This window comes from Pholcus phalangioides, unplaced genomic scaffold, assembly GCF_987345545.1.
Source record: "Pholcus phalangioides strain wild (caught in Gottingen) unplaced genomic scaffold, Ppha-v1.0 ptg000009l_1, whole genome shotgun sequence".
NCBI lineage: Eukaryota > Metazoa > Arthropoda > Arachnida > Araneae > Pholcidae > Pholcus > Pholcus phalangioides.
Window position 1 is genome coordinate 19,694,226 of NW_028301602.1, and position 20,065 is coordinate 19,714,290.

The 20,065-nt window shown below is 33.3% G+C and overlaps 1 protein-coding gene across 1 annotated transcript in view; it reads right to left on the minus strand.

Moving 5' to 3' along the window:
• The window catches only part of pros (homeobox protein prospero), a 236,045-nt gene that overhangs the window by 202,230 nt on the left and 13,750 nt on the right, over positions 1–20,065 (minus strand). The window contains exon 2 of the mRNA XM_089235706.1: positions 2,777–2,809. The gene's annotated coding sequence lies outside the window, so the exon portion shown is untranslated. The remainder of the gene's footprint in view (positions 1–2,776; positions 2,810–20,065) is intronic.

Genomic DNA, 20,065 nt, shown 5'->3' on the forward strand with positions numbered 1-20,065 from the left:
CGTCGTTTCCGGCTGAAAAAATGCTCTTTAAAAAAAAATACCGATATTGGGCAAATGGAACTAAAGAGTGAGTGTCGTGTTTTCTCGAAAGGAACCCGATGCCACGCACAACACAGAGGAAAATTGTTTTATGAATATTTGTATATATTGAAACTACTCTAAGAGAGAGAGAGATATGCGACATGAAAGAAAAGGTGCATTTCGTGACAACAAATCGCTACTTCCAGAGGAAACAGAAAAAGGGTATCGAACGTGAGTTTCTTTTGGAACGCACGCAACATGTGACTGAAACACATTATGGGGGGAAAGGGGAGAACAGTGACTGTGGAAAAGGAAGGCATATATCATACATACTATGCCAGTCGAGTAAGGGATGCCAACCAACAAGTGTCTCCAAAACCAAACGCGTGGACAATGTCCTAAGAATGGGACTCCACTTGGCATTTGCATAAATTAATATTATACAGTAAAATCTCTCTTTTGCGGACACAGGCGGGATAAAAAAAATCATTTGCTAAAAGAAGGGGGGGTGACGTTAATCAGGGGTTTGAGATGCATACTTCTATTATACAACGAGAAATTATTGTTTGGCCGTAAAAGAGTGGTGACAGCATGTGAGGGGTTTTACAGTACTACACTCTCTGAGCGAAATAGTTATAATTAAGTCAGCTAAAGTGATCTAGGACTGTGCCGTGGGTCACTCAAGTGGTTTGTAAAGATGCCGCGGATCGCTCGAGTAGTCTGTAAAATTAGCTTTCGCTTTCTTATGTAGAGTTATGGGGTTATAATCAGGTAGAGTTATGGGGTTGATTATACTCTTGGCACTTTGCATTTAACTCTGAGAAAGTTAATTCTTTGTTGGGGTGACAAGCGGACAATTTGAACCTAGTACCGTACACCAACTTATCCTTCATCTCTCATTCCTGTCTTCTTGGCTGGCATTGGTTGTTTTTACCGGGCATCGGCTGTAACTAACTCTATCATAATAAACATTCAGTAGTAATCTGAACTGGCCTACACTACTTAGCTCCCAATCGAAAATTTATTTGGCTGTCTTTAATAATGTGTCAAACACGTCAAGGACGGCCATCTACTCAATCCATCCGTGTTGCGTAATTCTTTATATAACGGTGGTATATCATCGATGTATCGTACATCCAGTGCAAGGGTACTCACTACTCAACTCAACCTTTAGCAGAGTGCGAGCCACTTGATTGGTTCGAAACGTTTCGCGGGCCATTTCAGTTATCGGGAGCAGTGCCGCTGGTCACTCGAGCATGTAGGATATAGTGCCTTGTCCAATCCATGCCACATTCACTGCGGCTAAAAAACACTCGGAGACAATACTTTTCCCCATGATAATCCAAAAAATCCTTCCCCTAACGCCTTCTATTCTCATAGAACAGTGTTTCTCAACCTGTGATCTACAATGATAAACAAACCAGAGAGAGATGTTATTTTTCTCAGCAATTACTACATACATCGCATCAAAGAAAGTGACTTTCTGGATATTAATACTAAGATGAACATTCAAAAAAAAAAGGTTGTTGTCTGCGCCAGAAATCGACCCTGGTTCTCTTGCAATCTTAGCAAGCTCACTAACCAATAACATACGTACTACAGAGGTGTAACTATTTATTTCCTTATTATAACATGTACAGAGCGGGATGAGCTGAATAGAGGCATAGCAGTCTCTCTCAACTCGGCGACATGCCTCCATGTGGCAACAGTAGATCTCTGCGAAGACAGCACACACAAACTCTTCTCTTTTACATTTATCACCATAAATATCCAAAAAATATCTTTCTTTGATTTACTGTAATAAGACATCCCGAGTGAATTTAACAAGAACGAATTTAACAAGTCTCTCTAATTTTTGAAGAACATTCAATTCAAATTTTCCTAGTAATGCTCGCACCTCTTGGAATCAAATCAAGGAATGAACACATTGGGGATGCATCGAATTTTTCAGACCTTTTACTGACCATCGGGTCTGAAAGATTCAGAAACGCTGTCATAGAGAAATTTAAGCTCCTCAAAGCTGAAAGGGAGCATACGTCGAAGAGTTTGGTCATCAACAATGCGCAAGGTGTAGGATAAATGTCCGTAAATCGTAAATTATATAAAAATTCATAAAAATTTAAGGCATTTTGCCGATGACCAGCTCTTGCGTCTGTCTGTGTCCGAAACGTTCGTAAAACTTCAGCTTGCGAATAGTGCTTTATCCACCAATGGTCAACATCATAATGAAAACCTTATGTGAGCACCGGTAACAGAAAAATTCAGTAATAAGCTGTTAATCGTAAACCCTGCATTTTATCGGACTCCGATTTGCATATTTCCAGTGATTTTCTTTCGTGCAGCGCTCTCTATCGGCAAAAAAAAATTTAACTGAACTTCTCTACCAGCACTAAAAAAAAAAAAAAATTAATAAGTAGAAGAGAGGAATAAAATTCACTGAGAATGGCTTATTCGCAAACCGTATCCAAAAATGTTCCAATTCCTTCAATTTTTATGAATTTTTAAACTATTCACGAATTTATGGGACACCCTGTGCACGTTGTCGCATTGGTCCCCTTTAAGCTGTCCCTCCAGCAACATTATTACTGCATGCTGTTATAACTATATTTCAAATTCCTCTCAATGTTTTTTCTACAGTGGAATTTCATTTCTAAATTTGCGTGTATAATGCACAAAAATTTTTTTTAAATATTTTGTATAAAAAGAATTAAACTTCATTTGCATGCGAATCTAATTAAAACTCTTTCATACTCACACTTGTTGAAATTTCTCGAATTTATTGGCGCATCTATAAAAAAAAAAGGAAAATATCATTAAAATTATTTCATCATTTAAAATTTCGGAGAATAATTTGAGATAACTAATTAGAAATATTCATTAAAATTAACTGACTTCGTACAAAATCAAATACATATTAGTAAATTTATATCAAAATTTATGTGAAATAATTTTTTCCCCCATGTTTTTAACCTTTTGCTTCCATTTGCATGAGAAAAAGTGGGTCAATTCAATGGCTTCTTTGCTATACGGAAGCCATTTCTCCCTTTTTCTTTTGCTCGTCAAGGCAGATGCTGTGCATCGAATATTTAGGTCAGGTCAGTAATGGTCTCTTAGTGAACTTAACTGCCTTGAAAGAAAATATGGGGGACGTCAGTACACGATCATTATCACGATACTTCACTACTTGCCCTTGGCCTTTTGAATTTCGGTCCCTAAGACGTTGTGGGATTACTTTTGTTACGTATGAGAGAATCGCCGTTTCTTGAATTTTAAATTTACTTTTTCATGTTTATACCTTTTATTTAATATATGGTCAGAGTACTGATTTCAGTATTTCTAGTATACAGGATGCAGATAACAAACGGGGGTATGAAATTTTATTGGCGAACTGTTGATCATAGAAGTATACTTCCAATTAGAAAAATTTCCTAAATAAAGTACTCAGATATGTCATTCATGTTTCAAGAGGTTGTAGAGTTATTAAAATAAAAAAAAAAATTGACTTTTTATATAGTCCCCGTGTGCCGCAAAACCCTATTAAAAAGTTGTTTCCCTATCTCTTTTGATGCCAACATAAAAAAGTTCCACGTTTCTAAGTGCAATATTCACTGAGATATTCGAATTCGAAAAATGGATGAAATTTGGGGGGGGGGGAGGAAACAGCGCTAAACGCGGGTGAAACGGTTTTTCCGCATTTAGAGCTTTTTCCCCCAACTTTCCTCCATTTTTTTTTTTAATTCGAATATCTCAGTTAATATTGCACTTTGCAACATGAAATGCTTTTTCTTGGAATCAGGAGAGACAGGGCAACAAGTTTCTAATTGGGTTTTGGGGCACATCAAGTATAAAAAGTCATTTTTTTTATTTTGGTAAATATACAACCCTCATGAAACATGAATGACATATCTGAGAACTACACGTTATTTTGAACTTTTCCTCATTGGAAGTATTCCTCTAGGATCAACGGTTCGCCAGTAAAATGCCATACACCCTGTTTGCTATGCACCCTGTATATTGAATAGTGATAATAATATCATTATAATTCAACTTGAAATAATATTTTAGTGACATATGCATATTGATATTAACATCGAACACTTATTAGATACGTCGCATTATAGATGTGTGTCTTTGTAGTACAGGATGTTTCAAAAAGAATCATCCGATTTTAAAAAAATCCATAACTATTCAGCTTTTTATTCGTTTTTATCGAATAATGTATAGGTAGAAAGAGGGAAATCTCGAGTTTCACGCCGACAGGTAGCGCTAACGCTTTCTCCGACCGCCACTTCAGTGTTTACAGCTGATGGACAAGGGTACACCAGCATCGATTGGTCAGCCTCCGAGTGGTGCAATGGTAAGATTCTCGTCTTCCACTATGAAGGTTACCGTCAAGATCCACGGGTTCGAATCCGGGCAAAACATCTGAAACAAGTTGCTCACCTTCCAAGCCTTGGGTGGTCACCGATAGATGGCGCCTTCATTTCCCACTCACCTCCACGGGTTGGAAATTGCCGTAGGGCGATATATGACCGAAGTTAGCGTGCGGTAAGGGCCATTCAAGTATTACGTAAGCAGATTTTCCGTCATTTTTGACTCCCCCCCCCCGTTGTCAGCAAAAGTCAGCAAATCCGAAACCACCCCCCCCCCGATGCTGACGTAATATTTGAATGACCCCTAAGTAGTATCGATTTCTAAGGACAATTCTAAGCTGTGGTGTCGCCGGGAGTTTTTCTTCTTAGAGGATTGTGAATAAATAGAATAGCTTACCTACGGGGGTCGTGAATTCTAACACGATTGATACATTTAAAATTATTTAAATTACATTTAAAATTATTTACACACATATTGGGGTAAGTCGAGAAGCTATCCATACTTAGATGAAACAACCATAATTATTAATGAGCAGTGTATGTATATTCAATATATCATCAATCATAATTTATAATAATATTATTATTTATATATATATATATATATATATATATATTATATATATATATATTTACATAATAAATAATATGTATCATCATAATTATTGGTTTTTTTATTGCTCTTATTGGGTTGCTGTATTTGTTTATATAGTCTAGATATATATTCGATATCTTTTCATTGAGCATCTTTTTCCAGCCACCTCGTTACGTCTGTTGTGGCTTTTGTATTTGTATTAGTTCATTAAAAAAGGCCGATTTTCTGGAAAACACATGAAGAACTTTTTCCTCGACCGAAACACGTTCAACACAACTGAAACTACTCATGAAATGTTAACACAACAGCAAACAAACGTGATCATTTGCTTTAAACGTTTAACTACTTTAATTTTTTTTTCAACTCATCTATCTATATTTTAAACGCAGAATTGAAAGTTTTTGCAGTGATTTCCAAACTGTTTGCATACGCGGAAACCATGAAAATTTAAGTACTTCAAGGCATTCCTATCCAACATGCCGAAGTACTTTTGTGACATAATGAAGTGTCATGACGACATACTGGTTGGGAATCACCGCTCTTCTAAGTTTCGATGTAATTTCATCACTTTATGTCTAAATATCTTGCGGCACACTTGATCCAGCTTGCGGAAATAGACATGAATCAGTTTCCGAGACCTTAGAGCATTTAATTCCAACCTCGTGAGCTTTGCGGTACTCACTGTAGTTCCAAAGTTTACTTAATGCCTATTGAGCTGCATATTGTATGTATTGTTTTGTTGTGTTGTCTTTCATTTGCATTTTTATTTTTGTTTTGCATTGTATGGTATTTTGTCTGTGTGTACCAAATTTAAAAAAAAATTCTTCTCACGAGGTATATGATCGGCCACAGACACACACAAATCCCCTCCACGATCAAAATTTCCATTCAAGAATTTGCTTTATGATCGTTCAAGTCCAAACTCGGATCAAAGACACAAAGTTGCTGTTTTCGGAGGACCGGTGCTCAAAGGAGTGCATGTATGTACTTTATTATGTAAGTACTTACCCTATTTGACTACGTAAATGTTTAGAACTGAGGGGGGGGGGGGAAACCTTCGTTTTTTATGATTAAAAAAATAGTATATATTCGAACTGCCGAGCGCCATCTACCGGCATAAGTCTGAAAAACACAGATTTCCCCATATACAATATACAGTACGTGCCAAATTCCAGCATAATTGTAATTCTCGACGCACGAAAATCCAAAAAATCCGCACATACTAACCACAGATAATTGTACTCATTAATTCATGGAGACCAAGAACATTGAAAAGAATGGGGGGGGGGGGATAGTCTCTTCCATTTTGCAGATAAACTAGTTTATGGGCAAGGCAACAACAGAAGGCCGTCAACCAAGTAAATGACGTAATCTTTCTTCTCGAGACGTGATTTGCATACGCAAAATATTCAAAAGAAAGGTGGAGCTTATGTGTATTTTTTGTTTAATTCAAAGATAAGGAGTCTTATTAGAAGAAGTTATAAGAAGAGGGTCGTTGAAGAGAGCGGAAAATCAATGATGTGGTCACGCAAACTTTCTCTGGAAGGCCTTTTTCTAAGAAAAGTCAAGGGTGTGGGCACTTCCTATATTTTAATTTCTCTCTCTTTTGTTCGCTTCAAGCAGCTTTGGTGATGAATCATTAATTAGAGATAAGGGTATTTTTATTAAGAAAACTTTCCCAAATTTTCGAGTGACTTGAGAGAGTTATCGAAAACCTGATAAAGAATATTCCCAAGACATTTGTGGAAATCGATTAATTAAAATTAACCCTTTCACCGTCTTAAATCCATAATGGATTTCTCTAATTTTTTGCCGGATCAGTGAGGTAAAAGGGAACGAAAATCAGTGATTAATGGGGGTGGGTGTCACTACCCGTAAAGTCGATTTTTAAGAAATGACTGGAAAATACTACATTTTGACATAAATGAAATGCAAAAAATTGCGTATCAATCTATCAATTTTTTCTTCTGAAATCGAAAAGAAAAGAAATTAGTTATAGTGTAAATGTGCAGATGAAAAAACGTTTTATACGCGATTTTCTCAGATTGCAGTTTTTGAGCTTGTCCGTAAGATTAACCATATCCGACTTGGTGTGCCCAGTTTGGGCATACCCACAAATTCCCTTTTCACGCACTGAAAATAAATGATAAATAAGATAGATAACAGCACCACACAAGGCTATCCATACTTTTTGCCTGTGTTCATTTTTTGAACACCCTTATTTTTCAAAGAAATGGATTCAAATTTAATTTTTTTGGCTGTCCACTAATCTCTTAAGTTTTAATTTTAACATTGAAAATTTGCCTAAACTCGAGTAACAAATTCAAGGTGTACCCTCTTCGGGCACATCCACATAATTAAAACGGTAAGTACAATCTTTACAAAATTATACCTGCGAACTCCTCTAGGCTTGAGTTAACTGCCTAAAATTTTTTTTTTGGAATTCCAACTTTAAAAGGTAGTGGTGCCGGAAAGGGCTAAAAACAAAGACGATTGCATAAAAAATAATGATATTTTGTTGGTATGTGTTTACGACATGTGTTCGTAAAATAAACCTTGAACGGGGATATCTCTGTTAGAATTTATGAATTCTTAAAGTTTAAAAAAAATTTTTTTTTAATCTCTGAATTCAATGTTTGTTTTTTAAAAATACTTCACATGGGTCAGTTGCTAATTTGGTACAAATCAGTTGGTATAATTCATTTTACCAACACGTGTCACGTGAACATTTCCACAAAGTTTCAGAATTTTTGATGTAGCAGTTTTTTTTTAATCTTACGGATGGGGCTGCAGAAACTTCAGAAAGTTGATCTGAGAAAAGCACGTTCAAATTTTGCTTCTTATACACTTTCACATTGTCATTCGTTTCACTCCTTTCTTATTTTGAAAGAATTAATCAATCAATTGACACGAAATATTTTGCATTTGATTTGCAATTGAATGAAACATTTTTTAGTAATTTTTAAAAATCAACATTTTTTAGCCTCGGGAGTCATGACACCCCCCCCCCCCAAGTAGTCTAATTCTATTGGTTTGGATTCTATATTCCATCATACATTATTTGTGATAAAACTGAATTTTAAATTTTCCTAAATGTTAAAGTTAATTTACCTCACACACACACAAACATGGGTTTTTATATACTTTATTCATTATTTTTCAATTCATCCATTGATAGCATGGTGTTTCCTAAGATTAGGAAATAACGAAAAATTGCCTGTGTGTGTGTGGGACAGGAAAAAGCTTGCACCATCATAACCGTCAAGCCTATTTCTTATTAAGAAGCTATTAGAAAACAAATTAATGCACAAATTGACCTTATGAAGCATTCATACCTCTGACAAACAGCATAAGCTTGTAAAATCTCATTTGACTACCAATCTCTCTACCAATCATTAATTGCTGATGATTGTAATAATAGTAAAATTAAATGCGATTTACAACTGACTTTAGAATAGATTCCGATCGTGTTAACTTGAAATTCTTGACAATTTGAAATTCTTCGTTAACCTTAAATTTTACTGTGAATTTCAAAAAAAAAATCTGATTATTATCTTGTCTTACTTCAGATTTATTCTAGGAGATTATTATACAGTGGAACTTTGGCTAACGAGTTTGATTCATTCCACCATAGTGCTAGTTATTCGAATCGCTCGTTATGCGAATCAAACTTCCTCATAGGAAATAATGTGGAAATATTGTATGAAAAAAAAGAATCAATGAATTTTTTTATGAAATGAATCAATACTGTTTTGACTGCCAAGTGGTTAATCACAGAGAGATTGACTAAATTTTTCTTTAAAACCTTAATCAATGAGACAAAATAAAATGTAATGCGACTTGATTAGTCATGAAAAGTTTCAGAATTCAAGGAAATTATTACATATCTCAGCAATTGTAATTAGCTTATATAGAAAGTACATAAATTGAGAATTTCCTTCATAACATTACGCCTTTTCAAAATATATATATATTCGGGAAAAAACTTGAAGACTTCTCAAACTAAGCCAAAATAGTTCGCGAAAATATTCACGAAAATTCCGAGAATAATAGAAAAAAGGAAAAAATAAGTATAAAATTCCATTTCTATCTCATAAAGAATTTCGGCACAAAGCCTAGAAGAAGAATTTCTCTCATGGTTCTTTCCCCCGATCCTCAAACTCATTATATAAATATCCGTATGTCATCTACATCAAGAAGATGAGGTCTATATCATAGACGCCATCCCATACACACACTGAAAGAGAGAGAGAGAGTTCTTATATTTACAACAAGTGAGGTTTATTAAAATAAATAAATAAATTATATATAGATGTTCCCACGCCCTTTTGAAATCGAGGCTCTTATATTAGAGTATTAATATATATATATTCAAGCTTGATTAATGTCTTCCGAGGGAAGAACTCCGTAGAATGAGACGTCTTGAGAAGTTTTTTGAATGAAGCATTTATGGAAGTTGGAGAAACTCGTGAAATTTGCATATTGCCAGCATATTTATCATATTTCAAAACTTCTCCTGCAATGTCCTTTATTATGAGGATATTACGAAAGTTGGAGTTTTTTTATGTACAGCGACTTTTCGACTTACGAAAGCGCTCCACTCCGAACACCGGTCTATAAATCAGATGAGCAAATTTTGAGTATTGCGATATTTTATTGAGACTGAAAGAAAATATAATGCTATTTGTTGACAATAAGTGGGGTGACCATATTTCCCAGGACATACTCATTTCATAGTGTTCGGATAACTCATTGTTATAGTGAAAATGCGCATTTTGACAAGTATGCTAAAAAAGGTAACTTAAACATTTTCCAATCGTAAATTTATTATTTAGTGCGAGTCATGCATCAATCACATGTCCCGTTTTTTTTTCGGTTTTTTTTAATATGTCTTCCTATTAATTAGCGTCTGGGAGAAATTGAGCAGAAGAAGAGAAAAAGAACTATACCATTTAGACTGCTATGAAATCGTCTAGGATTGCCACGAAACATTTCATAAGAATAACAATAATAATAAGCATTTATAAGAGAACTGCTCAGAACATAGCAACTAGAACCAGGTTATTTTATATAAGCAATCCAAAATATATTGGGCCACTTTGAAATATAGAGCATTCAAATGGGAGTTGATTACAAGGCAGTTATTTACAAACTTTTCATGCTTGTGTCACCCTTGTAAATGAGATCAGAATTTTGAATATCTCATAGCACCCCTGCTTAATATTAATGCTCAGAAGAATTGGTGTTACAAACTGGTTGGGGTTCACGAATCTATAATTGTGCGTTCAATTTAATACATCAACCAAAATATCTCTCGATATTAATCACGATCTTTAAAGGCAGAGTTTTCCAAGACATTTTACATTGATTCTTTTCAAGAAAGTTTGCTTTGATTCATGGAACCTTTGGTGATCACAGGACTGTCCCACAGAACTCAAACAAGCATAAATATCTCTCCAATATAGATAATTTCGTTGGAACACCAATGAAAAATTCCATCACTTTTCATACGGCGAAAGCCAGAAAAGCTCTCGTGGAACCTTGGGCTTATACTTCGCAGGAAGCATCATGGCCCACCTGTGCATAGGCGGAGATAGACTTGGAAGTCTGGGGAGACATTATTGCTGGGGGGGCACGATATCAATTCGTATATGCACATACGCAGTAGATCAGTCGACTCTACCTTTGACGCTGGTGGGGGCAATGTCCCCATGCCCCCCCCCTCCGTATATCCGCCCATGCACCTGTAACTACTTTTTCTCTTCACTGGTGAGCCAAATAGCAATAGTAATGGGTCTGAAACCCTACTGGTTAATACGTGCACTTTGAAAAAAAAATTGATTGGGATGATAAACCAATGCGGTCCAACTTTAGGGTACCGCTACTACTAAACCTGACATGCACCTAATCCATATTCCTCTGCGGAATTGCTAACGAATTGGTACGTGTGTGTGTGTGTGCGCGCGCGCGCGTGGTGAACCTTCCGTGAAGTCTGTTTCTGTGTAATGTTTGTTATGTGTAGTGCTGCCATCTGCCATCAATTTTTCTAACTATGGATGAAGTGTAATGATTGAACTGTATACCGTTGTAGGCATGTTGCTCTCTGCGGCAAGACTTTTTAACGGAAAGATCGGCTCACATTTGTGCCTCGAAGTTTGAGGGTCCCCAATATCATAAAGGATTTTCCAATTTACAACCAAAAATATTGGCAATGATACATGTAAACAATCTGAGCTGACTCGATTATTCTAGTAATAAATATCGTATTTCGTAATTTCACACTATCCAGTAACCCTCGATGAGACATCAAAAGCTTCATCGCGTTCGGCATACAGCTATGAAGTTCAGTTACAGAGAGTACACAAATTTCACAGATCATCATTATCAACGCTATATACATGTACTACGAATCTGGAGGTGTCACTCTCAAGACAGCTTTATAAATTAAATTCGAACGATTCCCACCAAGAGTATTGCCTATAAAAATCTAAAATTCATAATCGTCACAAAAATATTTTAGTAAGCTGGTAGAGCATCTGACCTGTAAATTAGTGTAAGTAATATAGTCCATAATTCGTTGATGAAACAGAAGCTTTTTCAGCTGAATGGACCAAGTTACAGTAATTAATGAAGGTTTGGGATGACTGGAAGGGCCTCTAGAGAAGGATATGTATGTTAGCTTATAGCCGAGACGCAATCTTCAGTGGGAATCACTTGAACGGAATCTTGTCTCGTCAGTCAAAGCTGCCGTTAGATAACCTCTCTCTCAATCGAGGAACGTCTTTGGCGGCATCAATTCCAAATTAACGACGTTACTCGAGAAAGTGATTGTGTGAAATTAATGAACACACGTTAGGAGAAATCCATCGGGGACTGGAGACGTTTATGGGCAGGTAGTAGCTAGTGGGGACGGCAAGGAAAGGGTTAACACGGAACCGTGTATACATATATATATATATATATATTATACTATCTGGCATCCATTCATCCCCTCTGAGACCTAAGATTTCCTGTTAGGCAATCGGAGGAGACACGTAAGTGGTTGTGTTGGCTGCATGAAGCTTAGAACTCGACGACGCTTTCTAGAATAATTCTGGTTCGATACGTTGCTGAAAGAATATCACGTTACCCTTTCGGAAGGATTTTAAAATATCCTTGAAGAGAGGCAATTTATACGTAAGAAATTTAATCTAATTTTATTTGAGGATTATCTTAGAAACATTATAATGTTTTATTTAGAACTTCAATTTACTTTAATTGGAAGTTTAATCGACATTTAGAAATTTAATCTATTTTATTTTATAATTATTTTAAAAATATCGTAATATTTTATTCAAGAAGTATTTTAGATATATTATTTTATTTTATATTGTTTAAGAAATATACTTAATATTTTATAATTCTTTAAGAAATATTATAATATTTTGTTTTATTTCATTTCTAAGTAATTTTTTACAAATTTTAATATTTTATTTCTAAAAATTTAATATATTTTATTTCTAAAAATTTAATATACTTTATTTGAAAATTTAATATACTTTATTTGAAAATTTAATATACTTTATTTAAAAATTAAATATATTTTATTTAGAAATTTAAATCTACTTTATCTTCGAATTTTTTTCAATAGTTCTAATGTTTTACTTGCAAATTTAATGTATTTTTAAAAAATTTTAAATCTATTTCATTTAGAAATTTAATGTATTTAAAAAAATTTTAAATCTGTTTCATTTAGAAATTTAATGTATTTTTAAAAAATTTTAAATCTATACCATTTAGAAATTTAAGTCTATTTTCGAAATTTTATAACATTTTATTTGAGAGTTATTTTGAAATATATAAGTATTTAAGAAATAGTATGATAGTTTATTTAAAAATTTAATCTATTTTATTTAGAAATTTAATAAATTTTGTTTACAATTTTAATTAATTTTATTTACAATTTTAATCTACTTGATTTAAAAATTATTCTACTTCATTTTAGAACCATTTTAGAAATATTTCTAAGATTTTACTTAGAAATTTAATCTCTCTCTGTCGAAGCTTAAATTTTGAACTAGAAAGAATTTAAGCCATTCGAGAAAGAGAGAGATTTACTTTTTATATATACTCTTTCTTTTTATAAAAAATTTGTTGAAAATTATTTTTAATGATAAAAAATCTAAAATTTCACTTTCACAATTAAAATCTGAAAAAAACTCATTAAAAAATTTAATTTTAATTATTCGAATTGAAATTTTAAGTTGTTAACTTTCATTAAAATGAAACGGAAATTTTATGAAACCAAAAAAAAACTAATTTGAGTTTATACCACTCCTTCATTTTTGCTATTCATTATTTTTTGTTTTCACTTAAACTTTTCAGAAATTTGAATGTTATGAACATTTTTGTATAAAAGTTAATTGAATCTAAACAGAATACAATCTAAGAATGATGTTCCAATGTTTATTGAACAAAACTATGGAATTATTAGAAAACATAAATTTTAATTCCAAAGATTAAATAGTTTGAAATCAAAATTGAATTTAAAATCAAAATGAAATTTAAAATCAAAATGAAATTTAAAATCAAAATGAAATTTAAAATCAAAATGAAATTTAAAATCAATATTAAACTTCATTATTATTCAGAATCAAAATTCTAAATTAAAATTAAACACAAAGTACAAATAAAATTTTAATTTATAATTGAAATCGAAATGCAAATGAAATATAAAATTTATAAACAATAAAAAAAATTAAGTTTTTTTTATCTAAAATGAATTAAAATAAATTCAATTTTTTTTTTAATTCCATGAAAAATAGAGTATATAAAATAAAATTTTTCAACACAATCTGAGGAAAATCATTAAAATGTTTTAAATGTCAAAAATATTTTTTTTGAATAAAAATTACATGAATTTCAAGAAAAAGAAGGATATTTCGTAAGATTAAATTTTAAAATAAATTTAAAAATCTCATTTCATTAATTTTTTTTCAAAATTGATTGCTGATATATATAAGAAATGAAATATAAAATTCAGAGTCTAAAACGAAATTTAAAACAAAAAATCAGCGTGAGGGAAAAAGAGAAAACTAAAATTTGAAATTTACCTCATTATCTCTCATGCGAATGAAATGGCCATCATGAAAGCAAAATAATGAAATATTCTTGTCAGGATAAGATTGGATTAATGCTTTTTATCGCAACGTGTACACCTTGTAAAAACTTTAATGAATAATATATCCTCGAATATAACTACTGATAACATAAGAAATCAATCTAGCTGAATTCTGTAAGAACAAAATACTCGTTAAGAAGTGAAAAAAAAAACCCCAATACTATAACAATCCAAGGGAATTAATTAAGACGAATTAATTATGATATAACGAGAATAAACGCATCAACAGAGACAGAAAAATATCCGATCTCTGAAAAAAAACCCTCCAATCCATCATAGATATCCGAAAACAAAAGAAAATCCATAAAAAAAACTAATTCCAATGAGACCCTAATAATTCTAAGACCCACACAAAAGGGTTAACCGAATACTTACAACAATAGATAATACCCAGTAAAAAAAAATCAACTATTAATCAAAATCCCCTCACAAAGAAATCCGTCATAAGAAAAAACACAAAATCCAATATAAACCTTAAAAAAATAGTAATGGATATTTTACCAGAGAAACATCCATATTTTTTTTTTTAAATACAAATGATCCAATTTAGAAATATTTTATTAAAATTCGTGTAATTTAGAGAATTTAGAAGAAAATTTCGGTCGTTCGCGCCATTTTGGAGAATGCCGCATTCCTTCCTCGCTTGTCGAAAAGATCGGAAAAGGGCGGTAATTAAAAACCGTAGCGAGATATAATCATTATGTAATCAATAGTCGACGTTTTAGAAAAGGCGATAAGCATTTGATAAATGATGGTCATGGATTTTCCTCCCCACTTTTCCAAAACCTCATCGGAGAGTCGAAAAATCATCCTTCAAAACTTTTCAGTATAGCCCCCGACGGAAATATCACTACCTTCCATCATCGCCAAAGTTCACATTCACTATCATTATTTTATTATTTTTTTAATTATTATTATTATCATCATCATCATCATCATCGCTCTTACCTCTATGTGTCGTTCTATTGTGTTCCAGAACTTGCGATAAACCCAATAAGCCATCGAAAACGATGGAAAAATCCGGTTATAACAGTTAAAATTGAAATATCGCGACGATTTTCAACATTTTTTTTGGAGGTTTTTATCTTTTTTTGGATCAAAGGAATGCAGATTATGAACGAACGAGAAATTTTTCGTATTTGACTTGAGAACGATAATGATCTGTTTTTTTTAATGCTTTTATATCTCTTATCCACTTGTTAAATTTATCTTAATAATGACTACGTTTTTCGATAAATTTTCGAGAAAAATCACTTGTAATTACTTTTAACGCTTTAAAACTGTGGTCGTAACTTTCGTTCGGAAATTTCCGATTTTTTTTTTTTCACATTGAATTTTGTGCAGGGAAAAGTTTTGTAAGCTTCAAGTATGGGATTTGTCTTTTAAATTTTGTATCTGGTGTGATGTCCTAATATATATTATTTTCCTTTTTTTGGTTTCTGTAGATACGTTGATATACTTTTAGTTCTCTCTGACTTATTTGTGACACATAATTTAATAAAGTCTTAAGGGAATTACGTTGCTGTATTTTTTTTAGAAATATGTGGCATCCGTATTTGTTATGGGCATCTTCTTTTTCTCAGTCACATCGTTGGGCATTTTGACGGTTGTGGCCTTGTATTTGTATTTATTTAAAGGAATGGAGTTTCTATAGTAAATTCTAAAATTAAGGTTAAAATTAAAAAATGGTGAGTAAAAGGACGAATTTTTACTGTGAGATAATGTCATCATAATCACCTTAAAATATTGATAAGCAGAAACAAAAGAGAGAGAGAGAGATTCTTGATTACTACCACTTTTTTTTTACATGCCGAAATAACCAATTCTGTAAAATTACTTGGAGATAGCAAAATGAGCAAAATAAAGTACTTTCTACAGTATAATTCTCTATATGCATATATATATATAAATTAAAGTCGTCATTAATTGTAGCTCGTAAAAATTCGAAAAATATAAAATTTCAAAAACTGATATTTTGGTGAAATTCTCCTCATATGTCAATAGTTTTCGTTAAAATAGAATGCAAATTCATCTAATTGGCATTTTTTCCATTGGGGGGCCATACAAAAATTTCAATTATCGAATCTTTGTGCTGATCATATGTCATCGAGAAAAATACGGGAGATATAGGTAATAAGAACGGTAAAATACGAGATATTACAGATTCCCGTCAAAAACGTTGCTAAATGGAGGGGATTTGACAATCGTGGTTGAAAAGGCGTTTAAAATTGTTAAACCATTTTTGATGGTTCTTTCAATCCTCGTGACCACATTCTACACAATTTTTATAAATGATTATAGGTTACCTAAATAACATACTTCTGAAGTTTCGAGAAAGTTGGGCATTAATTCAATGTTTTTCTTTCAATTTGTGCAAGTTTCCATTCAATTAAATTTTTAACGAATGTAATTTTCTAATTTATTAACATTTAAGTTAACAAATTAAAATAATTGGTAATTTTTATAATTTTTGTACAATTAAAATAATTGGTAATTATGATTATATACAGGCAACCTCATGTATCATATGACAAAAAATGTAGAAAAATTATTACTTTTTTAATTTTTAAATAAATTATTTCTGGTTATAATCAGTACAGGAAAAAAGAATTCGTATCGAAAATTAGAATAAAATTTCTAAAAATTTAATTTTAGAAAAGTCATTAAAAAAAATGGATTTTTTTTCTTTAAAAGCAAATTTTAAAAACACTGTGACGCCCACTGGGCCTTTTAATATCCAAAAATCATTTAAATTTACTTGAAAAAAGAAATCCTCTCAGGTCGGAGATAAATAACGCAGGAAATTACAGCAAATTGAAATTATTTCACAAAAACAACGTTGGACAAGGAAAATATGTGATATTAATATTATTTCTAGTGCTGAGTTATAAAAATTATCTTTGTCGACAATTTCAGTTAAGATTACAAATTCAAGTAAGCTTAGTTGAAAATACAAGAAGAAACGGAACAGGAATGTTCTGTAATACAAGGGTCATGCGATAACCCTAGAGACAACTGAATTACCATTCTCACACATGTTAATCAAATTTCTCATATTCTACTTTAATTTTCAAACCAGCCGTGGAGCATTTTCATTCTACTCTGGAAACACTCTGTATATTGAAAGAAGCGCAAATGAAGTTGTCTTTTCTTTGCTCATTCCCTCCTTCAACTCCATTTTTGTCATTTACAGGAGCCAAAAGTGCATCTTTTCATCCTCTTATAATGCTGCTGATGCCAATAAAAGGAGCTTTGCTGCTGGTTGGGAGGGAGGAAAAAAGTGGGAAAAGTGGAGGAGGGAGAGTACGCTCCACTCTCCGGGACCCACGCAAGCATAAACACTACTACTGTGCCTTGTAATAACAACACAACAACGAGACCGAGTCTTCTGTTAATTGCTGGCCCCGAAAAGTAGCAATTAGTCAAATACAGCCATACGTTAGCGCGCGTGTGTGTGTGTTGCTTAGTGAATTGGGAGTGGAAGAAGAGAGGAAGTTGCAGTTTTTTGCTGTTTTTTTCATTATTATTACTCCTTCTACTCTTTCGCACTACAATCTGTGGTGTGTCGCCTTTTCTCGGGAGCCCCAAACTCCGGTAATTTCTTCGTTCACTTCATTAAGTCAGATAATTAAAAGGAACCCGTTAAAACTAGGACATGGGAGGAGAGGACGGACTCTTCTACTCCTCCATCTTCTTCTTTACTGATTCATTTTCTGTAGGAGGCAGATAGAAAAGTCGAGAATCGTTACTGGTGTACGTACACACGCTACTCAACCTTCTACTATGTGTCTCTGCTCTCTTCGTTTACATCCATGAGTTCTTTCACTCTGGTTTTCAACTTGAAATAAAATGAACTTCCCACTTATGTTCTTGATGTGAACAAACGTCCAAAACTAAAAAATAAAAAAAAAAGGATTCTTCTCTAAGTCATTAGAGTTCTTGTAAAATTAGAAAAGTGTCATCATCGCGCAGGAATTCTCTGAGTTAGTTACTGTGAGAACCACTCGAGTTTTTCCACCGTGTAAATAATGGGTGCTTTTGACATTCCTGTGCGCATGACATCGAAATTAGCATTGAATATGTAGTAGGAATTGCCATTTTAAGCACTTAATTCCACTGGTGTTCTGCGGAACCCTGAGTTTCCGTGACAGATTTTTTGGTGATCATGATCAGACGCTACGGAACCCTTAAAAATCCTGGAACCCGAAGTGCTTTCGAAGAAACAACATTGCTTGTTACTGATACTCACAAAGCCGTATTTTGCTTTGTATTTTCACGAGATATTTTCGTTTAAAAAAACCCACTAAACTTGGATGACTAACTCACAGTGTTTGTAAGCATGTGAGTGACCAAAACAATGTGCACAAGTATTTGAGTGACCAAATGAATGACCTAGTGAGCGAGGGAAGGAAACAATGACGTACAGGGTGTGAAAGCATGTGATCGACCACCAAAAGAGTGACTTGGACACAGAGGCATATTTGTGTGAAGGGAGGGAGGGAGGGCTAAGCGGGCTATAATAAGGGTTTAGGGTTGCTAATTTGAAGGAATAAGTAGTCAAGAAAAGTAGACTGGAATGGATGAAAGGCGGCAAAATTTGTATATCCCTCAGGTGACAAAACTATTATTCCGCCTCCGGAGGGGTGGGGGCCGGACAAAGCCCTCATCGGAGAACCATAAAATTGTGTGGCCAGTGTCGCATTGCTTGAACTTCCTCTTTAGAGAAATTAGGCATTTGCTCAGTAGTAACTGCTATTTATCACCTGATCCTACCATCGTGAAATGCCCTCTATGTACCACAGAAGACCGTCCCTTATCCCCCGGACCTTACCTGGTGGGCCCGTACGTTAAGACGGAATTGGAGTGGTTTATTGCAGAATCAGGCAAAATTTTCCTTCTTCCATTCGGATGTAAAGAGAATGATGAAAGAACACTCAATGTCCGATAATTAACAAATACTCCCTCCCCTCCCGTTGAAAAGTACCTTTTCTAAAAATGTATACGTATTTAGAAGAGCTTCTGTTTTAGTTAAAAACAATTTTTGTTGATATAATGGCGCCATTTGTTTTAAATATGTGAAAAAAACAGCGAAACATGCGTCCTCGTGTCCAAGTTTATGAATTTCTCTCTGGTAACCTCCCTTCAACGCTTTCTCTCCCGTATTGAGTACGTAAATAATAAATGATATTGTTACTTTTTGGAGAAATCCCTGCTGTCATCTATGAAATTTAAAAAATACTAAACATCAGCCTCTTTAAAAAAACCCGCTGAGCTAAAGAAAATTTTTTATTTTACATTATAAATTATTATTTCAGTGATACCAAGGATCCTTCTTCTCGCAGATGGGGGAATATTGTCTTTTATTTCACCTGCGCTCTGTTTCGACCTGTTTCTCTGAGCATAAAAATTTTGATATCTGATATCTGAGTGGAATGACAAAATAACATGCGACCTTATACAACATGGAGGAATTTTTTCTGTTCAGCTAAACACACGGAAGCATTCTCAGCCATTCCCAGACTCTAAACGTTCATTAATTGTAAATTTATTCACCGTGGAAAAATGATGCATTTTACCAATAAATTTGTAAAAATAAAATTTTATCAGCAAAAAATATGCCTTTTACATAATATGTAAAAATAAGCATGCAGTACAGTACTATATGCGAGAAACATCAATGAACTGAAATTTCTACTGTCATCTATCAGATAAAAATGTTATAATTCTTCTATTGAAAATAGCTACCGGTTTTTGATTGATGTGCAGCATGAACAAAACAATAAAATGTAATATTAGTTTTCATTTTAAAAGCATTAATATTAATTAATTTACTAAGTTTGCCTCGAAATTTTAACAGTTGCTAGTTGTGCGTTGTAAAATAATGTTAGTAAAACTCGCAAATTGAATTCGTCATCA